The following is a 25,211-nucleotide window of genomic DNA, read 5'->3' as shown; positions in this document are numbered from 1 at the left end:
TAACCCCTTGACTGACTGAGGGACCTATATTTTAAGACACCTGCGCAGTAACTCTTTACTCTATTGCTTACTAACCTTTGTACTTGCTGCATTGTTTTTCTGGCTCTGTGATAAAAAAGTGACTATATATCTTTTATTTTGTCATTCTGTGAGCTTCAGTATATGTGTGGCCTTTATATCTGGTAAAAAAAATTACTGAGTGAACCTACTATTGCTAATATGGATCAGAGACAAAAAAAGGTTTGAGGAATGTCACAAAATATTCAGTGAACATTTAGGTGACCACAGAGAGAATACACAAATATCAGTAGATAATGGATGTGATATAGATTCCATTTGTAAATAGGCAGAAAGATTAGAAATTAAAATGAGCTGGTAAATAACTTTTCTTGAGAAATATCTAGAAGTCAAATGGATACCAAGGGGGCTACGTATTTTAAAAGCACCCACGTTTGGCAATGAAAGATCTGATTTTGTGGACGCATGGCATCTAGTGTTAGATAACTGTTCTAATGATATCATGAGGTTGATAATACAAGAAAGAACAAAATAATTAAAAGAGGTTGATATGGAGATATTGGAACTGTATAAGAAAACAGAACCTATTAAAGAGATGAAAGAATTTAAAGATTTGAGGATGGAAATTGATATCAAGGTGAAGAAATTAGAAAAATTATTGACACTAAGTTGAAAAAATTACAAAGGGATCTTGAAGATTATAGGGAGGGACATGTGAGAGGTTGGAATGGTAAAAAGAACTTTGGAAACAAGAATAGGCAACTGAACAACAAGAATAAGAACTGGCTGAATAAGATCAATAGAGATGATAGTTGGCAGCAGGTACCATATAAAAATCGGAGATTTGTGAAAGGAGAGGAAAGATTTAGGATTCCAGGTGTAGTATGGTATGCCGGCGGTCGGTATCCCAGCGGACAGCATACCGGCGCCAGGATCCCGACTGCCGGCATACCGATAGCTGAGTGAGCGCAAATGAGATCCTTGCAGGTTCACTGAGCTCGCCACGCTGCGGGCAAGGTGGTGCGCTACGTGCGCCACGCTATTTATTCTCTCTCCAGGGGGGTTGTGGACCACCAAAAGGGAGAATGGTTGTAGGTATGCCGGGTGCATGGATTCCGGCACCGGTAAACTGAGCGCCGGGAACCCAACAGCTGGCATACTGCATACCACCCTAGGATTCCAATTGATAATAGATTTAATAGCTTCAACACCCCTGAGAGAAGAAATAGGTATCAAAGGATGATTTTTTACAGAGAGGCCCCGACCTGGAGGGACTGGTTGGACCCAGACGGAGCGAAATACAACAGCCCGAGAACTGGATTAAAAAGAAAAAAACAAGAAGAACAAAGAGAGGAAAAAGAGGAGGTAAGAGGAGGCAAACAGAAGAAAATAGACAATTAAATTGTATTTTTAATCTACCAGACTATGAATTAAAACAAAATGAAATTAAATTATTAGATAGAAGTTTATCTTTTTCCCCAAATAAGAAACCTAATAATTTTGAACTGTTTATTGATGCCAACAAATTTGTGCTGTCATTAACATTAAAAAGTATTATGAGATGGAACTAAGTCAAAAAGGACTCTTTCACTTCCGTAAACACAGGATATGTATTATTGGACCACCCAAAACATGCGACGATCAGTGGGAGTTGATGCTCACTCATAGGCTTACATCAGGAAACATATTCCATGCTTATAAAGGTATCTTTACTTTATGTATTCCACATTTCGTAGCTTAACAATCTTTCACACTTAAATGGTTGGGAGAATATCATGCTTACACATAGGCTTAGAAGAGACAAATGTTGTATGGTCACATAGCGGTTTCTTTTCATCCCCACACAGGCCAACGTCAGTGAATTAAAACACACAAATACAGAAAACCAATGTGTACTAATTCTTTTTTGAAGTATTCACATTGACTATAGTTGAGGATGGAGTCTCAAACACCAAAACTACCACTCTGTGGACACACATATTTGTTTCCATCTCATAATATTATATAGACTTTGAAAAATACTACTACACATTGGATTCTCTTTTTCACATATGGTATCCATTTGGAAGAGACTGTACAACCGTGCATTATAATGAAATAAGAAACAGAGATCGTGGGCACCGTATAAGGACAGTTGTAGTATAAGTATTTGTTACCCTTCAAATGTCGGGCGCATAGGAATAACCTTTTTGCAGTATATTTCTTGTTATTTCCAGTTTTGATAACACTGGAAGATATCCATTTGCTGCCTTCATTGTCCAGCGCAGGTGTGTACTATTATTTTTACCTATTAACATTAAAAAGACACTTTCTAAAGAATGGTAACATTATAAAAGAAAAGGACCCAGAAGAGATAGAAAATAAAACAGGACTCACATTAGGCTCTAACTTTTACCCCCTAGAATCCCGAGGTAGTTATATTAAATTAAAGATTTTGAGGAATTATGTGTAGCAGACAAAAAGGAGAAAGATAAATTAGGAAAGGATGAAAGGAATGCTTTGAAAGAATTGGAGAAGAATAATTAAATAGTAGTGAAGATGGCAGATAAGGGGGGAGGGGGTTTTCATTTTAAATAGACAGGATTATCTTGAAGAGGTTTACCGTCTACTCAATGATACAACTTACACTAGACTCACCAGCAATCCCACTGGGAGAATAGTGGAATAAATTAGACAAATTCTTGAAAAAGGATTTGAGAATGGCTGTATTAGTAGAGAAGAGATTAGATATATATTTAATCCATGTCCAAGAATGTCAATTTTAAATTTTTTGCCTAAAATACATAAAAGGCTAGAAAAGCTCCCGGACGTACCATAATTTCCGGGATTGACTCGGCTACTAGCAGATTGTCAGAATTTGTAGATGCGCATATTAAAGGATATGTACCGCTTCTAAAATCTTATTAATCTTAAGATTTCACACATATATTAAAAAGTTAAAATTATATTGTATGGCAGGAAGATTTTAGCTGGTGTACAATTGATGTTGAGTCATTGTACACAAGCATTCCACATAAAGAGGGTATAGAGGCAGTGTATTTCTTTCTATGTAAAGATGAAACCCTAAATGAAGCTACTGTTTGAGACTTTTTTTGTATTGAATTTATGTTGAAGATTAATTAGTTTAAGTTTCAGGGACAATTTTTTAATCAGGAGTGTGGAAGCGCGATGTGAACACCATATGCGTCAAGTTTTTCTAACTTATACCTAGGCAAGTGGGAAACGGAGGTCATCTACAACAATAACCCATTTGCAGAGTCAATACAATACTGAAGTGAAGATTTAAAAGCTAGACTTTTGTGCTGTTCTGCATATATTACATTTGACATACTTAGTGTACAATACATAGAAGTTGAAGGTCACTGAACTGACAGGAGCCAGAAAAGTCTAATGTATCTACTTGAACAATTCTATATACTGCTTATAGTGCAATTTTTTGGGCCCGATGCAGTCATACGCTAAAATACTGTTTACAATACAGTGTACTACAGTTTGATAGCATGTATTGTTATGTGTATGACATATTTTATGCCTTTGCTGTAATACTGTAGCTAAATTATATTAAATTGAATGGATCCAGAGAAGACATATATTTCAACAGTATTTGATGTATCTTTGCTCCTGACTCCTGACATATGCTAGCATTAACAAGATATTTTAGTACAGAGAAGCATTATGTATCTACCAATGCACCTTGTATGAGCAATAATCATATAGGGGGAGATTCAAATGTTTGGAAAGTCAGTTGGGAGTCTGTTTTTTCTAATAGACAGGAAAAAACAGACACCCAACCGACTTTTCAAACATTTGAATTCCACCCATAGGGTCTAATGCTTTGTTGAAGGTATGTCTGGTTGCAAAATTCAGAATTGGACAATTCAGAAATGAAGGTATTAAGTCATCTGTCATTTATTCTGATTGCCCTTGACTTAACAATATACTTACGCTAGCTTATCAACTAAAATAACGACACGGACACCAACTGCATTAGATATAAAAGGTCATTGTATTTATTAATTGGATGACCCAAACATAGGGATGGCAAGGAAGACGCTACAATGGCCAGCTCCAGTCAAATATATAGCATATAACTTGGCGGTGACTGACACGCCCCAACTATAATGGTTGCGCCTAAACACGCCCCACTATATATAAGCATAACCTGCACTGTGAAGGACTCACCACCCCTTACTGGCATGGTACTGACCTCCTTCTGGGAACACCCATTGTTCCACCTTGGGGCTGGACAACACCGGCTGTTCATCAAAGGGGTAAGTGCCCCACAGCAACCACTTATGCTACATATGACCACTGGCCATAGCGCCTTCCCGCCACCATGAGGTACATGAACTGCAGCCTGCCATCCAAGACTAGACCAAACTAACTATAAAAATCTCACTCCAAAAAGGAAAAGAAACACTTAAAGAAAACACCAACACCCAATGTGGAAAGATGCACCCCATCTTTCCCGAAATAATGGGGACTCTGAAACACCATCAATGGGTGCCTAGTGGCAACACCACCAGAAGACCCCCAAAATTTTGACACAGCAAAATGTATCTTCCTTGCTTTGTCTAGTGCAACCACACCATAGGAACCTCTCCACACAAACCTGGGTATGATATTTGACCAAACCAAACTTCTAGCCAGTGAAGCTGCAGCAAATCTAAATCCAACTTGAACTTCAGAATCAAATCAATCCCCTTAACTTGGCTGATATCATTACCACCCAGGTGAATGACAAGCCAGTCAGGCCATCCCCACTGTTTCTCACGCTGGAACACTAGGTCCAACAAACCTGCCCACTTAAGGCCATGAACACCTAGCCATCGGACTTTCCTACCACCCAACAACTCAGACGCATGTCTGCCAAAAGGGTGCCGCTCAGCCCAAAACACACAGGAATGGCCTACCACCCAGACCTGTTCGCAGGGATTACTGGGACCTGTAACAGAAATATAACCTAATAGATAACTTGAAGTGTCCATATATGACAAAACAGTAATCAAACCTTAAATGAACTGTAAACAGCAACCCAAGCACAGGACAAAACTTAAAAAAACCTCCCATGGACCTTGAGAAACAGACAATTGTAATTAGGCCCCCTCGGAGGGAAAATTAAAAATTCTCTGCGCACCCTCGAATCCCAAATACTAGCCATTCACAAACCGATGGGTAAGCAATGTCTTTGGGTTGGCGCAACATCAAACCTTATCTAACCTAACATAGGTCCTAAAAGTCGCGGACTTCCAACGTCCCACATCCTGTATGGCTGCCATTGAAGGACCGCTAGCAAGCATGTGTGGAACGAAATACCCGCTAATGGGGAGCTCAAGGCCGCTTTGGACCTACCCTGTTTGTAATGCTCCAAATGAAAGCCATTAACAGCTCCTCCACTGACTTACCCTCTCCCGCAAACCTAGTGCGATAAGACTCCTAGTCTTGCCAGGCTGCAGAATATACCCGACGAGTTGATGGAGTCAAAGATTTCTGCGCAAAATCTGCTATGCTGATCTATAATTTGCCCAACATAAGGCAGACCTGTTAAACCCAGGGCCTCAGCTCCCGGGGCCAACTCGCAAAATCTATCAAAGCTGAAGGATGACAAAGCGTCCGCAATGCCATTATCAACCCTTGGCACGTGCTGCGTAGTGAAGTGTATGTTGAAATGCAAGCATTTCAACATCATAACCATCTTAACAACTGCAACACTTGGGGCACAGAGGAGCGTTGATTGTTTATGGCCTGCACCGCACCCAAATTGTCGTACCAGAATGTGATGGTCTGGTTCGCCAACTTGGAAGCCCCTAACTCTACTGCCACGATTATTGGAAAGAGTTCCAACAATAACAAGTTTGCCATAAAGCCTTGAGAGACTCAGGAAGGAGGCCAGGGAGCAACACACCACTCATCCTGAAAAAACGCACCAAAACCGGAGGACCCTGCAGCATCAATGAACAACTGCAGGTGGATATTAGACACAGGCTGGAGGGGCCAAAGCAATTCCAAGTTAAAGTCAACCAAGAAAGTCGACCAAACTCTAAGGTCATCATTGACCTCCCTGGACAGGCAAATGGTGTGATGTGCCCCACACACTCCCGCCGTGGCCCTCTCTAGTTTACATCAGAAAACACTACCTATGGGGATATCCCTGCAGGCAAAATGGAAAGAGCCCAGAAGGGATTGGACGTGATGCAGCCTGACCCAACTTTTGCCCAAACAGTCCTGTATTTGGTTCAAAAGCTTACAAACCTTATCCGCCAGAATTCAACAGCAACCCGCAGCTGTTTCCACATCAATACCCAGTTAGGACAGGCAGCACGTAGGACCTTCGGTCTTGTCATGGGCTATGGGACCCCCAACTTTTGAAATAGAGCATCTGCATAAGACAGTAATTCTTGGCAGACGTTGCTATCTCTTGGCCCTATAAAGAGAAAATCATCCAAATAGTGGGCGATGCCTTTAAAGCTGGTGCCTGTATGAACACACCAATGTAAAAAACTGCTGAACTTCTTGAAATTGGCACAAGAGATAGAACATCCCATGGGCAAACATCTGTCAATATAGTAACTCCCACCCAACTGAAAACCCATTACCGAAATGAGTCAGGGTGAAGGGGAAGGAGTCAAAAAGTCGACTCAATGTCTAACTTCGCCAACAGGGCGCCGGGCCCAAAACCACTGAATCCTATCCAGGGCCTCGTCAAACAACTGATAACAGACCCTGCAACAATCTTCAGGATTGGCGTCATTAATGGAAACCCCCATGAGGATGAGACTGATGTTGTATTAAGCGAAATTTACCAGGGACCTTCTTGGGCACCACTCCTAAGGTGGAAATGCACAATCCCAGCAGAGGAATGCAATCAAAAGGTCCGCACATGCGTCCCAATTGAATTTCCGACTCCACCTTCCATCTCACCACATGGGGGAAATCCCTTGCCGACGTCAAATTCCTATGCGACCTACTGTAACCTGGACCGCATCAGAAATGGGCAAGTGGAAGCCGTAACTAAAACCATCCAACAAAAACTCGGCATCACGACTATGGGAGAAGGGGCTTTACTTAGCACCTCCATTAACCTCCCCTTGTGCTGGCTGTTGTCCCCCACCCGCTGACTTACATCCCTTGGCTGGGTGATTGGCTCTGCAACTTCTGCAGGAGTGACGAAAATGACACTTTGCGCCTCTGTTGCATATTGAGTCATTAAAACGCAAAACACAACCCTTTTGCCAAGGGACCCGCGGTACTTTTTACACCTGTGAACACCTTTTTGCCTGGAACCTCTGTAGAAGCCCTGGTTGGTAACCTCGAGTCAAACTTCGACGTCCTTGAAACCCAAAGGCAAAGTAGGGTTGACATCCTGATTCTGACAAAATGTATCATCATAATCCCTCCAAACAGTGCCTTTGTACTTCAAGAGCCTCTCATTGATAAGGAATAAATATTTCCCCACATTCTTATGCTCATCGGGTCTGGTGTCCAAATAACATGCAGAAAAAATACAACAACCCTGCAACCAGTGGTGAAAAATCCAAAGAGCATTCTCACCCACACCCCCTAGTTTTTTCACCCAAGTCCTTCATCATGTCCTCCGTAAGGGTGAAGAAATCTACATATTTCCCCTCTGTTAATCTTCTCCCTCATCCGTTTTCTCAGCTCCATGGTCACTGCAGTGTTAGCGCAAAGTACCATATCCGTAAACAAAGGTGGCTCCACAGGAGTAGCCAAAATTTTTGGCTCCTTCTCCTTGCCCACCTTCTTGGCCACCGCATGCACAACCAATTTCGCTAGCTTGCGCCGCTGCTTGAGGGAACTGGACCCATCGCTGCTAGCTGAAGAATCTGATGAGGAACCATTGGAAGATGTGAGAGAAACATCCTGCTCACCTGATCCAGAAGGGCCCGGAATCCCGGATGTCACAGTAGGCTGAGCAACTGAGGAGGCAGAAGCCACTCCCTCTAGAGGAACCAACTGTACAGCATCCAGAATGACCAGAGGGGGGTACAAGGGCACACTGCTGGTGTGAGGGTATGGCGGAAAGGATGGCCTTACTGAACCATAACCCATGCGCCAAGGGTAACCGAAAGGCCCCGGTGACGGTTGCGCTGGGGGATACATATACTGCCAGTATGGTGGCTGACTATAACTGGCCACTGCTAGCGCAGCGTGTTGATCGAGCCCTGCTAGTGCCGAAACACTAGGTGTTTGGCAAAAATTATGAGCCACCCCAGTAGACCAAACTGACTGGACCACCTGTGGGGTGGAGACTAATCGGGGCAACATTGGGGTGCTGGCGTGTGACATTGGCAATTGAAAGTACAGCTGCCACATGCTGCCGGCTGCTGCAAATGAGTGACAGCCCGCCCCAGCAACCGAGGGTCCATCGCTAGCCATGGGCCAATAAGCATTCATAATAGCTGGCTGTGCTGGCACTGATAAAGCTGAAGACCATGAGGTACTAGTGGAAGGCAATTGCAAATACCCAGGATGCACAGCAGGTGACGCCCTTACACCACCCAAAATGGAGCCTGCAACCTGATATCTATGCTGTTGGCTATGGGGACCTAAAATGGCAGTGACAGGAGCAGCCGCAACCACAGGGGTGGAGGCCACCATAACAGGACCCCAATAATTAACAATCCCTTACAGAGGGACCCCAAGGGGAACAGAAGGAGCACCCACAGCCGCCGGAGCCCCCTGGGGCCCATTGCCGCCTGAGCGCAGGTTCCGAAGCCCCCACTGGGATGGCCGGGAGGCCCATGCCCACGTGGTGCCTTTCCCCACCCTTGATCGAGGCCAGGGACGCCCAGTCCCTGGCACTCACATGACCGCCACCCATGCCCATAACCACACAGAGGGTCCCACCGACTGCAGGACCCGCTGAGCTGCTGGGTGCGTCACGTCCCAGGGCAGAAGAAGGTGCGGCAGATCAGGGAGTGCTAATGCGCCCAGCATCTGCTCCCCAGCCCTGGCCCCCACCGCACCCCGCCTAGCCACCACAGCAGAGGGAGCCGGGGGATCAGGCACTTGTACGCCGGACCCCACCACACAGCCATGAGTGGCCTGCCAGAAGGGAGCCACATCAATCAGGTGGTGTGGGGGGCGGGAGGTGCGCTTAGGCCTGGGCATAGTGGACAACTTTATCAAGGGGCAGGAGGCTAATGGAGCCTGGGGAAACGGAAACGGAAGGGGACTGGAAGGTATATAAAAAGAGGGGAAAACAGAAATAAAAGGAAGTAGTAGGAGTGAAAATATAGGAGAGAGAGAACAGCAAGGTAATGAAAAGTATAGGAAAACTAGCCACAGGAAAGGAAAAAAACAGCAGAATCAATGCTGGGATGCAGTCAATTTACTGACAATCAAAATTCCGACGGTCAAAATACTGACAGCAATTGACCGACAGTCAAAATCCTGACAAGGTCAAAATACAGACATTTAAAATACCGACGTGGTTACAATACCGACATTTATAATGTTGGCACGTCAAGAAGTCGACATGAGTTTTTCATGATTTTTTCATTGAAACCGACTTGTTCATACTTTACCATCCCAGTAGACCTGGAGGGGGAATATGTAACCGTACCCGAAGCATGGAGAGTGCAGCAAGCTATGCGAGGGGACACGGTACACTTATATGGTGTCCAAGTCGACCTATATCGACATACACACACAAAACATGGAAAACCATGTCGGCTTTTTGACCTGTCAACATTTTAAATGTTAGCATTTTGACCTTGTCAGTATCTTAAATGTCTGTATTTTGTCCGTGTCGGGATTTTGACCTTGTCGGGATTTTGACCGTTGGTCAATTGCTGTTGGTATTTTGACCGTCGGGATTTTGATTAGAGGTATTTCATACTGATCCCTCAATGCCACTGGTGACACTCTTGTACCGACAAGAGGATGATTTTCACTCAAAATCTTCCCTTTAAAGGCTGCCAAAGCCCTCCTACCATCACTTACTGATAGGCCAAGCCTAAACCAATAATAATCGGTTAATACCCTTGATCTGCCTAGCAACATAGCCTAAACTAACCAGTCACAAAAATCAAAGACACTAATATGCTTTCGTGCCTATACCGCTCTCTCATTTTAAACTCCCTAATGGTTGATATCCGCAGTTTACCTCTAAGACTTATCAAAACTCTAAATACTTATATAAAATATCAACCAATTGAATTCTAATTATTGAATCATTAATATAATGAAAGTGAATATAATTAAGGTTATTATTGTGGTGGACAACAAAGAATGAACTACTACCAAAATAACTTGCATGCAAAATACTCACTGGTGTTCAGTGTCGGACTGGGGTATAAGGGGCCCATCAGGAAGAATTCAGCAGTAGAAGCCCATGCTTAAGGGTAGTGACTATCTATCAACCCAATCTCTAAATTTGATTGTCTGAAGGGTGGATCTTGGTGTACTTTTTATAGACATAAACCATGCACCCATGTTCATGCATGTTACTGCTCTACCTGGTAACTGTCCTTCTAATAGAGTAACAATGTACAAAATGTCAAAGTCGAAAAATATTGTTATACATATCCATTGTACTAACCCCTCATGCACATGCACGCTGCTCGTGCACCCGGTCCCCCGTGCGTACACATACCCGCAAGTTGCGTAAGAGACGCTCCGGCGACTCGTGCGCATGATATGTGTATTTACGGCGGAGTTTGTGAGCGTGTAGCGTGCGACTCGAACGTAGCATATTTAACCCAAATAGTGCATTTTGTAGATATAGTTCCCTTAGATCATGTCAGCGAGTAATGTTAGTTTAAACAGTTCCTGGACAGAGAGATTCGTCTTTGCATGATAGGAAGGGTCAGACAAAGGTTGGTAGGTGATGTCTGGTATCCAGCTGTAGGGTATTTTTTGGGTAACATTCCGGTGTTAGTTAGGAAAAGATCGCTTGCTCCTGCGTATAGTTATGTAACAAAAGTAGATTATGAACATTAACTGTATTGCTGTAAATTACACATGCGGCGGGAATCCAGAAGATACCTCCCACCAGAGCAATTAGGGAAGGACATCGCCTACCTGTTCAAATCGACCTATGACCTTTGCTGTAATGTAGGGACACATCCCTGTGTCCAATGAACAATGAGATTACAGGGACCATTGTATTGTATATGCATGTTGTGTATAAAAAGACCACTGTTGCCTGGCCGGACACAAGACTCTGAAGGCTTTCTCCCTGGTAGCTGAGGACTGGTCCAGGACGCGCTTGCGAACGATTCCCCACGTATGTATATTCTCTGTAGCCATTATTCTCTATTATTCTGTTTAGATTTCCTTGTTAGCCTGTAGTGTATAACTTGTATCTGTTTACCCCTTTTCTCTGAATAATCCGCTGCGGTGTTAGAGCCCAGTGGTTTACCACAAACCGGTGTTGTGTTTTCACTTTCCTGCAAAGGGCTTTCTTAGCGTCTCAATCGCTATAAGGTGTATATGCATTGTTAAGGCTTTAAGGTATTACATCGTTGCAGTACTAGACTGCTAAGGTTTAAAGTATAAGCACACCCTTACACTGTTTCATTACTTAAAGGTTTACTGTATATCACTCTGTGTGCGTCCGCGCCGCGTGTACGTTGTACCCACGGCACGGCGTCTGATACGCTAATAGCGTATCAGTTAGAGATGAGCGGGTTCGGTTTCTTTGAATCCGAACCCGCACGAACTTCATGTTTTTTTCACGGGTCCGAGCAGACTCGGATCCTCCCGCCTTGCTCGGTTAACCCGAGCGCGCCCGAACGTCATCATGACGCTGTCGGATTCTCGCGAGACTCGGATTCTATATAAGGAGCCGCGCGTCGCCGCCATTTTCACTCGTGCATTGAGATTGATAGGGAGAGGACGTGTCTGGCGTCCTCTCCATTAGAATAGAGATAGATAGATTAGATAGAGAGAGATTGTGCAGAGTCGCAGACAGAGTTAGTTTACCACAGTCAGTGACCAGTGCAGTTGCTAGTTAACTTTTATTTAATATAATATATCCGTTCACTTCTCTCTGCTATATCCGTTCTCTGCCTGAAAAAAAAAACGATACACAGCACAGTCAGTCACACAGTGTGACTCAGTCTGTGTGCACTCAGCTCAGCCCAGTGTGCTGCACAGTCATCAATGTATAAATTAAAAGCTTATAATTAATTGTGGGGGAGACTGGGGAGCACTGCAGGTTGTTAGCAGGAGCCAGGAGTACAATTATATTAATTAACAGTGCACACTTTTGCTGCAGGAGTGGTGACCAGTGCCTGACCACCAGTATAGTATTGTTGTATACTACTAATATCTCTTTAAATATCAACCAGTCTATATTAGCAGCAGACACAGTACAGTGCGGTAGTTCACGGCTGTGGCTACCTCTGTGTCGGCACACGGCAGGCAGTCCGTCCGACCAGAATTGTATTATTTATTATTATATACCTACCACCTAACCGTGGTTTTTTTTTCATTCTTTATACCGTCATAGTGTCATCCTAATTGTTACGAGTATACTACTATCTCTTTATCAACCAGTGTACAGTGCGGTAGTTCACGGCTGTGGCTACCTCTGTGTCGGCACACGGCAGGCAGTCCGTCCGACCAGAATTGTATTATTTATTATTATATACCTACCACCTAACCGTGGTTTTTTTTTCATTCTTTATACCGTCATAGTGTCATCCTAATTGTTACGAGTATACTACTATCTCTTTATCAACCAGTGTACAGTGCGGTAGTTCACGGCTGTGGCTACCTCTGTGTCGGCACACGGCAGGCAGTCCGTCCGACCAGAATTGTATTATTTATTATTATATACCTACCACCTAACCGTGGTTTTTTTTTCATTCTTTATACCGTCATAGTGTCATCCTAATTGTTACGAGTATACTACTATCTCTTTATCAACCAGTGTACAGTGCGGTAGTTCACGGCTGTGGCTACCTCTGTGTCGGCACACGGCAGGCAGTCCGTCCGACCAGAATTGTATTATTTATTATTATATACCTACCACCTAACCGTGGTTTTTTTTTCATTCTTTATACCGTCATAGTGTCATCCTAATTGTTACGAGTATACTACTATCTCTTTATCAACCAGTGTACAGTGCGGTAGTTCACGGCTGTGGCTACCTCTGTGTCGGCACACGGCAGGCAGTCCGTCCGACCAGAATTGTATTATTTATTATTATATACCTACCACCTAACCGTGGTTTTTTTTTCATTCTTTATACCGTCATAGTGTCATCCTAATTGTTACGAGTATACTACTATCTCTTTATCAACCAGTGTACAGTGCGGTAGTTCACGGCTGTGGCTACCTCTGTGTCGGCACACGGCAGGCAGTCCGTCCGACCAGAATTGTATTATTTATTATTATATACCTACCACCTAACCGTGGTTTTTTTTTCATTCTTTATACCGTCATAGTGTCATCCTAATTGTTACGAGTATACTACTATCTCTTTATCAACCAGTGTACAGTGCGGTAGTTCACGGCTGTGGCTACCTCTGTGTCGGCACACGGCAGGCAGTCCGTCCGACCAGAATTGTATTATTTATTATTATATACCTACCACCTAACCGTGGTTTTTTTTTCATTCTTTATACCGTCATAGTGTCATCCTAATTGTTACGAGTATACTACTATCTCTTTATCAACCAGTGTACAGTGCGGTAGTTCACGGCTGTGGCTACCTCTGTGTCGGCACACGGCAGGCAGTCCGTCCGACCAGAATTGTATTATTTATTATTATATACCTACCACCTAACCGTGGTTTTTTTTTCATTCTTTATACCGTCATAGTGTCATCCTAATTGTTACGAGTATACTACTATCTCTTTATCAACCAGTGTACAGTGCGGTAGTTCACGGCTGTGGCTACCTCTGTGTCGGCACACGGCAGGCAGTCCGTCCGACCAGAATTGTATTATTTATTATTATATACCTACCACCTAACCGTGGTTTTTTTTTCATTCTTTATACCGTCATAGTGTCATCCTAATTGTTACGAGTATACTACTATCTCTTTATCAACCAGTGTACAGTGCGGTAGTTCACGGCTGTGGCTACCTCTGTGTCGGCACACGGCAGGCAGTCCGTCCGACCAGAATTGTATTATTTATTATTATATACCTACCACCTAACCGTGGTTTTTTTTTCATTCTTTATACCGTCATAGTGTCATCCTAATTGTTACGAGTATACTACTATCTCTTTATCAACCAGTGTACAGTGCGGTAGTTCACGGCTGTGGCTACCTCTGTGTCGGCACATGGCAGGCAGTCCGTCCGACCAGAATTGTATTATTTATTATTATATACCTACCACCTAACCGTGGTTTTTTTTTCATTCTTTATACCGTCATAGTGTCATCCTAATTGTTACGAGTATACTACTATCTCTTTATCAACCAGTGTACAGTGCGGTAGTTCACGGCTGTGGCTACCTCTGTGTCGGCACACGGCAGGCAGTCCGTCCGACCAGAATTGTATTATTTATTATTATATACCTACCACCTAACCGTGGTTTTTTTTTCATTCTTTATACCGTCATAGTGTCATCCTAATTGTTACGAGTATACTACTATCTCTTTATCAACCAGTGTACAGTGCGGTAGTTCACGGCTGTGGCTACCTCTGTGTCGGCACACGGCAGGCAGTCCGTCCGACCAGAATTGTATTATTTATTATTATATACCTACCACCTAACCGTGGTTTTTTTTTCATTCTTTATACCGTCATAGTGTCATCCTAATTGTTACGAGTATACTACTATCTCTTTATCAACCAGTGTACAGTGCGGTAGTTCACGGCTGTGGCTACCTCTGTGTCGGCACACGGCAGGCAGTCCGTCCGACCAGAATTGTATTATTTATTATTATATACCTACCACCTAACCGTGGTTTTTTTTTCATTCTTTATACCGTCATAGTGTCATCCTAATTGTTACGAGTATACTACTATCTCTTTATCAACCAGTGTACAGTGCGGTAGTTCACGGCTGTGGCTACCTCTGTGTCGGCACACGGCAGGCAGTCCGTCCGACCAGAATTGTATTATTTATTATTATATACCTACCACCTAACCGTGGTTTTTTTTTCATTCTTTATACCGTCATAGTGTCATCCTAATTGTTACGAGTATACTACTATCTCTTTATCAACCAGTGTACAGTGCGGTAGTTCACGGCTGTGGCTACCTCTGTGTCGGCAGTCGGCAGGCAGTCCGTCCATCCATAATTGTATTATTATTATAATATATACCACCTAACTGTGGTTTTTTTTGCATTCTTTATACCGTCGTCATAGTGTCATACTAGTTGTTACGAGTATACTACTATCTCTTTATCAACCAGTGTACAGTGCGGTAGTTCACGGCTGTGGCTACCTCTGTGTCGGCAGTCGGCAGGCAGTCCGTCCATCCATAATTGTATTATTATTATAATATATACCACCTAACTGTGGTTTTTTTTGCATTCTTTATACCGTCGTCATAGTGTCATACTAGTTGTTACGAGTATACTACTATCTCTTTATCAACCAGTGTACAGTGCGGTAGTTCACGGCTGTGGCTACCTCTGTGTCGGCAGTCGGCAGGCAGTCCGTCCATCCATAATTGTATTATTATTATAATATATACCACCTAACTGTGGTTTTTTTTGCATTCTTTATACCGTCGTCATAGTGTCATACTAGTTGTTACGAGTATACTACTATCTCTTTATCAACCAGTGTACAGTGCGGTAGTTCACGGCTGTGGCTACCTCTGTGTCGGCAGTCGGCAGGCAGTCCGTCCATCCATAATTGTATTATTATTATAATATATACCACCTAACTGTGGTTTTTTTTGCATTCTTTATACCGTCGTCATAGTGTCATACTAGTTGTTACGAGTATACTACTATCTCTTTATCAACCAGTGTACAGTGCGGTAGTTCACGGCTGTGGCTACCTCTGTGTCGGCAGTCGGCAGGCAGTCCGTCCATCCATAATTGTATTATTATTATAATATATACCACCTAACTGTGGTTTTTTTTGCATTCTTTATACCGTCGTCATAGTGTCATACTAGTTGTTACGAGTATACTACTATCTCTTTATCAACCAGTGTACAGTGCGGTAGTTCACGGCTGTGGCTACCTCTGTGTCGGCAGTCGGCAGGCAGTCCGTCCATCCATAATTGTATTATTATTATAATATATACCACCTAACTGTGGTTTTTTTTGCATTCTTTATACCGTCGTCATAGTGTCATACTAGTTGTTACGAGTATACTACTATCTCTTTATCAACCAGTGTACAGTGCGGTAGTTCACGGCTGTGGCTACCTCTGTGTCGGCAGTCGGCAGGCAGTCCGTCCATCCATAATTGTATTATTATTATAATATATACCACCTAACTGTGGTTTTTTTTGCATTCTTTATACCGTCGTCATAGTGTCATACTAGTTGTTACGAGTATACTACTATCTCTTTATCAACCAGTGTACAGTGCGGTAGTTCACGGCTGTGGCTACCTCTGTGTCGGCAGTCGGCAGGCAGTCCGTCCATCCATAATTGTATTATTATTATAATATATACCACCTAACCGTGGTTTTTTTATACCACCTAACCGTGGCAGTCCGTCCATAATTGTATACTAGTATCCAATCCATCCATCTCCATTGTTTACCTGAGGTGCCTTTTAGTTCTGCCTATAAAATATGGAGAACAAAAAAGTTGAGGTTCCAAAATTAGGGAAAGATCAAGATCCACTTCCACCTCGTGCTGAAGCTGCTGCCACTAGTCATGGCCGAGACGATGAAATGCCAGCAACGTCGTCTGCCAAGGCCGATGCCCAATGTCATAGTACAGAGCATGTCAAATCCAAAACACCAAATATCAGAAAAAAAAGGACTCCAAAACCTAAAATAAAATTGTCGGAGGAGAAGCGTAAACTTGCCAATATGCCATTTACCACACGGAGTGGCAAGGAACGGCTGAGGCCCTGGCCTATGTTCATGGCTAGTGGTTCAGCTTCACATGAGGATGGAAGCACTCAGCCTCTCGCTAGAAAACTGAAAAGACTCAAGCTGGCAAAAGCACCGCAAAGAACTGTGCGTTCTTTGAAATCCCAAATCCACAAGGAGAGTCCAATTGTGTCGTTTGCGATGCCTGACCTTCCCAACACTGGACGTGAAGAGCATGCGCCTTCCACTATTTGCATGCCCCCTGCAAGTGCTGGAAGGAGCACCCGCAGTCCAGTTCCTGATAGTCAGATTGAAGATGTCAGTGTTGAAGTACACCAGGATGAGGAGGATATGGGTGTTGCTGGCGCTGGGGAGGAAATTGACCAGGAGGATTCTGATGGTGAGGTGGTTTGTTTAAGTCAGGCACCCGGGGAGACACCTGTTGTCCGTGGGAGGAATATGGCCGTTGACATGCCAGGTGAAAATACCAAAAAAATCAGCTCTTCGGTGTGGAGGTATTTCACCAGAAATGCGGACAACAGGTGTCAAGCCGTGTGTTCCCTTTGTCAAGCTGTAATAAGTAGGGGTAAGGACGTTAACCACCTCGGAACATCCTCCCTTATACGTCACCTGCAGCGCATTCATAATAAGTCAGTGACAAGTTCAAAAACTTTGGGTGACAGCGGAAGCAGTCCACTGACCAGTAAATCCCTTCCTCTTGTAACCAAGCTCACGCAAACCACCCCACCAACTCCCTCAGTGTCAATTTCCTCCTTCCCCAGGAATGCCAATAGTCCTGCAGGCCATGTCACTGGCAAGTCTGACGAGTCCTCTCCTGCCTGGGATTCCTCCGATGCATCCTTGCGTGTAACGCCTACTGCTGCTGGCGCTGCTGTTGTTGCCGCTGGGAGTCGATGGTCATCCCAGAGGGGAAGTCGTAAGCCCACTTGTACTACTTCCAGTAAGCAATTGACTGTTCAACAGTCCTTTGCGAGGAAGATGAAATATCACAGCAGTCATCCTACTGCAAAGCGGATAACTGAGGCCTTGGCATCCTGGGTGGTGAGAAACGTGGTTCCGGTATCCATCATTACTGCAGAGCCAACTAGAGACTTGTTGGAGGTACTGTGTCCCCGGTACCAAATACCATCTAGGTTCCATTTCTCTAGGCAGGCGATACCGAAAATGTACACAGACCTCAGAAAAAGAGTCACCAGTGTCCTAAAAAATGCAGCTGTACCCAATGTCCACTTAACCACGGACATGTGGACAAGTGGAGCAGGGCAGGGTCAGGACTATATGACTGTGACAGCCCACTGGGTAGATGTATGGACTCCTGCCGCAAGAACAGCAGCGGCGGCACCAGTAGCAGCATCTCGCAAACGCCAACTCTTTCCTAGGCAGGCTACGCTTTGTATCACCGCTTTCCAGAATACGCACACAGCTGAAAACCTCTTACGGCAACTGAGGAAGATCATCGCGGAATGGCTTACCCCAATTGGACTCTCCTGTGGATTTGTGGCATCGGACAACGCCAGCAATATTGTGTGTGCATTAAATCTGGGCCAATTCCAGCACGTCCCATGTTTTGCACATACCTTGAATTTGGTGGTGCAGAATTTTTTAAAAAACGACAGGGGCGTGCAAGAGATGCTGTCGGTGGCCAGAAGAATTGCGGGACACTTTCGGCGTACAGGCACCACGTACAGAAAACTGGAGCACCACCAAAAACTACTGAACCTGCCCTGCCATCATCTGAAGCAAGAAGTGGTAACGAGGTGGAATTCAACCCACTATATGCTTCAGAGGTTGGAGGAGCAGCAAAAGGCCATTCAAGCCTATACAATTGAGCACGATATAGTAGGTGGAATGCACCTGTCTCAAGTGCAGTGGAGAATGATTTCAACGTTGTGCAAGGTTCTGATGCCCTTTGAACTTGCCACACGTGAAGTCAGTTCAGACACTGCCTGCCTGAGTCAGGTCATTCCCCTCATCAGGCTTTTGCAGAAGAAGCTGGAGGCATTGCAGAAGGAGCTAACACGGAGCGATTCCGCTAGGCATGTGGGACTTGTGGATGCAGCCCTTAATTCGCTTAACAAGGATTCACGGGTGGTCAATCTGTTGAAATCAGAGCACTACATTTTGGCCACCGTGCTCGATCCTAGATTTAAAGCCTACCTTGGATCTCTCTTTCCGGCAGACACAGGTCTGCTGGGGTTGAAAGACCTGCTGGTGACAAAATTGTCAAGTCAAGCGGAACGCGACCTGTCAACATCTCCTCCTTCACATTCTCCCGCAACTGGGGGTGCGAGGAAAAGGCTCAGAATTCCGAGCCCACCCGCTGGCGGTGATGCAGGGCAGTCTGGAGCGACTGCTGATGCTGACATCTGGTCCGGACTGAAGGACCTGACAACGATTACGGACATGTCGTCTACTGTCACTGCATATGATTCTCTCAACATTGATAGAATGGTGGAGGATTATATGAGTGACCGCATCCAAGTAGGCACGTCACACAGTCCGTACTTATACTGGCAGGAAAAAGAGGCAATTTGGAGGCCCTTGCACAAACTGGCTTTATTCTACCTAAGTTGCCCTCCCACAAGTGTGTACTCCGAAAGAGTGTTTAGTGCCGCCGCTCACCTTGTCAGCAATCGGCGTACGAGGTTACATCCAGAAAATGTGGAGAAGATGATGTTCATTAAAATGAATTATAATCAATTCCTCCGCGGAGACATTGACCAGCAGCAATTGCCTCCACAAAGTACACAGGGAGCTGAGATGGTGGATTCCAGTGGGGACGAATTGATAATCTGTGAGGAGGGGGATGTACACGGTGATATATCGGAGGGTGAAGATGAGGTGGACATCTTGCCTCTGTAGAGCCAGTTTGTGCAAGGAGAGATTAATTGCTTCTTTTTTGGGGGGGGTCCAAACCAACCCGTCATATCAGTCACAGTCGTGTGGCAGACCCTGTCACTGAAATGATGGGTTGGTTAAAGTGTGCATGTCCTGTTTTGTTTATACAACATAAGGGTGGGTGGGAGGGCCCAAGGATAATTCCATCTTGCACCTCTTTTTTCTTTTCTTTTTCTTTGCATCATGTGCTGATTGGGGAGGGTTTTTTGGAAGGGCCATCCTGCGTGACACTGCAGTGCCACTCCTAGATGGGCCCGGTGTTTGTGTCGGCCACTAGGGTCGCTTATCTTACTCACACAGTCAGCTACCTCATTGCGCCTCTTTTTTTCTTTGCGTCATGTGCTGTTTGGGGAGGGTTTTTTGGAAGGGACATCCTGCGTGACACTGCAGTGCCACTCCTAGATGTGCCCGGTGTTTGTGTCGGCCACTAGGGTCGCTAATCTTACTCACACAGTCAGCTACCTCATTGCGCCTCTTTTTTTCTTTGCGTCATGTGCTGTTTGGGGAGGGTTTTTTGGAAGGGCCATCCTGCGTGACACTGCAGTGCCACTCCTAGATGGGCCCGGTGTTTGTGTCGGCCACTAGGGTCGCTTATCTTACTCACACAGCGACCTCGGTGCAAATTTTAGGACTAAAAATAATATTGTGAGGTGTGATGTGTTCAGAATAGGCTGAAAATGAGTGTAAATTATGTTTTTTGAGGTTAATAATACTTTGGGATCAAAATTACCCCCAAATTCTATGATTTAAGCTGTTTTTTAGGGTTTTTTGAAAAAAACACCCGAATCCAAAACACACCCGAATCCGACAAAAAAAATTCGGTGAGGTTTTGCCAAAACGCGGTCGAACCCAAAACACGGCCGCGGAACCGAACCCAAAACCAAAACACAAAACCCGAAAAATTTCCGGCGCTCATCTCTAGTATCAGTACGGTACTCAGTACGCTAACAGCGTGCTTAGTACGAAGCGTGAATCCATGTGCGTACGTGCCGCTCGTGCGTCGCGCCCACGGCATAGCGTCGGATACGCTAAGTGCGTATCCATACGGTACTCAGTAATACAAATAGCGTACTTAGTCCGTAGTGTGTGTAATAAGTCTAGCGGCCGTAGCGGCTCCACGGTAATAGTGTATAGCTTTATGTTTTAAGGTAATATTTGACATTATCAATTGAGGGCATCGTCCGGTCCTCCTCATATCCGCAGCATAGCAGGACAAGGCAGACTTTATCTATCAGCAAAGGGCGGGAAGGTATAAAGGCATCCCCTGTTAGCCTTCTCATGGTCGGGGATACACTGGTGCTGATTAGATAAGCGTCTGCTCCGCATGGTTTGTAGGGATGCTGGTGGGATCCGAAAGGTAAGAACGTAAAGCTATTGTTTTTAAATCTGTTAAATTTCTGTTGAGTGCCAACTGAGCACGCAACACACGTAACACACGCACACACCTGTATTTTATTTGTGTATCCTGCATATCTATTCGCTTGTTGCCATTAGCATTGATTATTAGATACATTTTGACCCGTGCTGAGAAATTTGTTGCTACTTAGTTAAAAATATAGAGTAATATTTAAGGGAGTACATGTAAAACACACACGCAGCCTGGCCTAGTATAAAGGTTTATACAGGAGATACTGTGTGGTGTTGGTAAGCGATAGCAGTGTGGTATTTGTATTACTGCGGACGTATCCGGCCTTTGTACACGTGTCTTGGACAGCGTGCGAGACTGCGTATGCAACGCAAAGGCCTACACACGTGGCGCATTTTACGCAGCGTGCGTACAGATACGCCCACTAAATACAAATCACACAATAGCATTTTTTCAGTTTAGGCGAGACGGTAGCCACGCGATAATAGCACAAATTGATCAGTGTCCAATATTTAGCTTAAAAACCTTTTTTTTCTGTATTACCTCTGGGGAAAGCTAACAGTTTAAAGGAAAGGTTTTTTCTGATCAAAAAACTATAGAATGTTAGTGTGGGCTGAATAGGGTGTGAATATATTGAACCCCGCTTGGTGGTCTTGGTGGTCTTGGTGGTCTTGGTGAAACTTGGTGAAGCTTGGTGAAGCACGGTCTAGGTGAAAACGTGGTGAGCACAGTCCAGGTGTACACGTGCGACGGAGTGTGATAGAGTTTTCATGGTATTATGCTCCGGCTGTTTTTGGAGCACAGTAGGAAGACTCCAGTGATCCTACCACTTATAGATAGCTAGTGTCTATAAGCGGTACGATTGGACCGCACGGTTGTATGGGCAACACGTGACGCAACGTGATACGAGGTTTTGCATATTTGTGCGTAAATCTTGTTATCATACGCGTTGTAGGAAGCACATGCAAGCGTGATTTGTGTAAAGTAAAGGTTTAGGGATTTTTCGCTGGTCTCTCAGGAAAATCTCTAGAGGTAGGGCCTGCAACGGCTACACGTGTCTGCTAAAGAAGGCGGATCCGTGGTACTCGGAGCAGAAGAAGTTCAGTGGAAGAATTTTAAGGATTTCCACCATAGACTACTGTGTTTGGTGCATTTTAGGAAGTTTTCCCGTGTTAAAAAGGTCCACAATGGAAGCCAAGTGCACAACACAGGGACGTTCAGCAGTCAGGGTTCAGGCTGCAGATTTCAGACCCAGGGAGTCAGCTCGGTTAGTAATGTGGGGGAAGTATGGTCCCCACACTGAGACCTTTTGTGATGAATGGACACGATTGACTGTGGGGGATAAACACCATTTCCTGGGATAGGTAGTTTTGACTCAGAGGTATTGCATAATTTAAGGCTTAGGATCTGTCTGATAAAATCCCAAAAACAGAGGATCAGACACACAAACTGTTTACATTTATGGCAACGAGAGAGTGATATGCAGAGGGAACTAGCTTACACAGCTGGTTCTAACCCTAGCAGGAAACTGATAGCAACCGCTCCACCACCGTACACTACAGGAGAGATAATGGCTACAGAGAATGGCATACTGGTATATGACGATAATAGTGCACTTAATAAATGTATTAATGACGATAAGAGTAAACTTAATAAATGTATAAATTCTAACCCGTGCAAGTTGCACCCCATTTTAAACTTCCCTCAGGATTACAAGCAAGAAAGTGAGCCCAGCATGATGTCTGCACTTTCTCTAGCAGCCACCATACAGGACACCCAGGTGGGCACGGCCCAATCGGTAAGAGCAATAGTAAAGCCCCCTAGCGGAGGGTCAGGTGAGGTCGTGTCCACAGGTAAGTGCGGTATTGTACATTATGCACAGACATTTGCACCTCACATTGTAGAGTCAACACAAAATGATATAATTGAACTGAATCCTGTCAGGGTGATCGCAGTCCCCAATGGGAGGACTGACGCTCAGGGAGTCACTCCCGTCAAGGACATTGCTATGCATCGTCCCTGGTCCCGGGCAGAATTGAGGACAATTGTGTCTGATTTTCCTGATCCCAGGAAAGATCTAGTTGCATGCCAGAGGTTTATTAAAGAATTAGGTAATGCCACCGAACCCACAAACAAAGATTGGCGAACAGTGCTACGAGTATGTCTACCTTCCAATATTGACCCTGCAAAATTTATTACTGATTGTAAATTAGACGCAGAAGTACCTCTCACTGAGGAATACACTCAGGAGAATGTACGACAAATCAATCTGCAGTTAGGAGTATATATCCCAACTGTTGTCAAATGGAACAAAATCTTCTCCATTAGACAAAAAGAAGGTGAAACTGCTACTGACTATTTCCATCGAGCACTGCAGGTAATGGCTAGATATACTGGGATCAAAGACATTAAGGATAATGTGCATCATAGAGAGGTAGCTGTGTCCGTATTAATGGACGGGTTAAAGGAAGCGTTGAGAAACAGGGTACAAACCACTCAACCTAACTGGAGAAGTATCTCGGTGGCTGCCTTAACAGAGTCTGCTGTTAAGCACGATCGGAACATCATTAAACACAGGGAGTCACAGGGGGATAAGCTGACAACAGTAAGTATAAAAGTCCTGACAACGAAGCCACATCAGCCTAAACCCCAGACCCCTGTTGGTAAGTCGCATGTGGTAAAATGTTATAACTGCCAGAGGGAAGGACATTACGCATGGAACTGTAATTTTAGAGACCCACATAAGGTATATCGACCCCCTAGACAAGAAAACGAGCAAAGTTATGACGCACAAAATTGGAATCAGGGATCATATAGGAAAAATTTTGGGCCGCACCTGTAGTCTGCAGCCAGTGAAATTGATTGTTAGCCTAGGTAGTGAAAACCTAAGGTCACAGTGAATATAGTTGGTAGGTCATTCTCTGTAGATACAGGGGCGGCCAGGTAAACTATGTGATTTATCTTTAAATGTTTCCTCTTCATCTCTGACGTTCACCGACAGAACTACAGCTCAAACGTCACATGTCTACTCGGTCTTTTCAGAGGTCTGACCAACCCCGGTATATCTCACCAGCATCATTGTGCCTGGCCATGCACAGAGGGTAGAGAGTGGAAATACTGGTGGGGGAGACTGTGCAGAGATACCGATAGACATGTTGGTGTGACAGCCTGATGGTGAACGGAAACCTGACAATTTTTTTCTATTCTCTCTCTCTTTTTGTTTTTCCATGTTCTACGGATGGTATTTCATACAACAGTTAAACACATGGTAATGCAAGATTTATGCTCCTTACAGAAAGGTCACTGACTCGGAGAGAACATCGTATCACTGGAGTGTCCATTCCGGGAAGACTGAGAGGCAGCACTGTTGAGATGGCATCTGAGCAAAGAGAACAAAAAGACTAGAGGCGGTTATCGTACCAGTTTTCTTTCCCTTCTATTATTTTCTTTACCTCCCATTACCACTTTTTCTTTCTCCTCCTGCAAGATGGACTTACCCCAAGAGACTGCAGTCCGGGTTTTCCTGTTGACCCTGTTGTTGACTAGAACAGTCTATTTCGGTGAGAGTACCAGAGAGGTCGAGAAAGGATCTGGAATGGGTTCTGATGACAAGGACAGATTAGTAGAATTCCAAGAGCAACACATTCACCGAGCAAAGGCGAGTATCAGAAAACGATCTGGTAGTCATGACACTAGGAGACATTGTGAAGGATTGTTAGCTGAGGAGAATTGTATCTGTAGAAATTATGAAAACATAGTTGAGGACGGGTGCATCCAGAGATGTCAGTCCAGCCTTAATATCAACATGGACCGTCATCCGTTGGGTGACTATCACTCATTAGTGGGTAAGGTTTTAAACCAAACGGAATGCTGGGTGTGCTCACAAGTACCTCAAGGTCAGAGCAAGTCAGGATTAGTACCGTATCCTTTAACACTAGATGAGGTACTTGAATTAAGGGGTGGGAGACCGG

At 44.4% G+C, this 25,211-nt stretch overlaps 1 long non-coding RNA gene across 1 annotated transcript in view; it reads right to left on the bottom strand.

Moving 5' to 3' along the window:
- The window catches only part of LOC134974538 (uncharacterized), a 62,968-nt gene that overhangs the window by 3,962 nt on the left and 33,795 nt on the right, over nucleotides 1-25,211 (bottom strand). The gene's annotated exons all lie outside the window — the stretch shown is intronic.

Source organism: Pseudophryne corroboree, chromosome 1, assembly GCF_028390025.1.
Source record: "Pseudophryne corroboree isolate aPseCor3 chromosome 1, aPseCor3.hap2, whole genome shotgun sequence".
Taxonomy (NCBI): domain Eukaryota; kingdom Metazoa; phylum Chordata; class Amphibia; order Anura; family Myobatrachidae; genus Pseudophryne; species Pseudophryne corroboree.
Note: the sequence above shows the minus strand (reverse complement) of the source record. Positions and strands in the feature narration are given on the sequence as shown.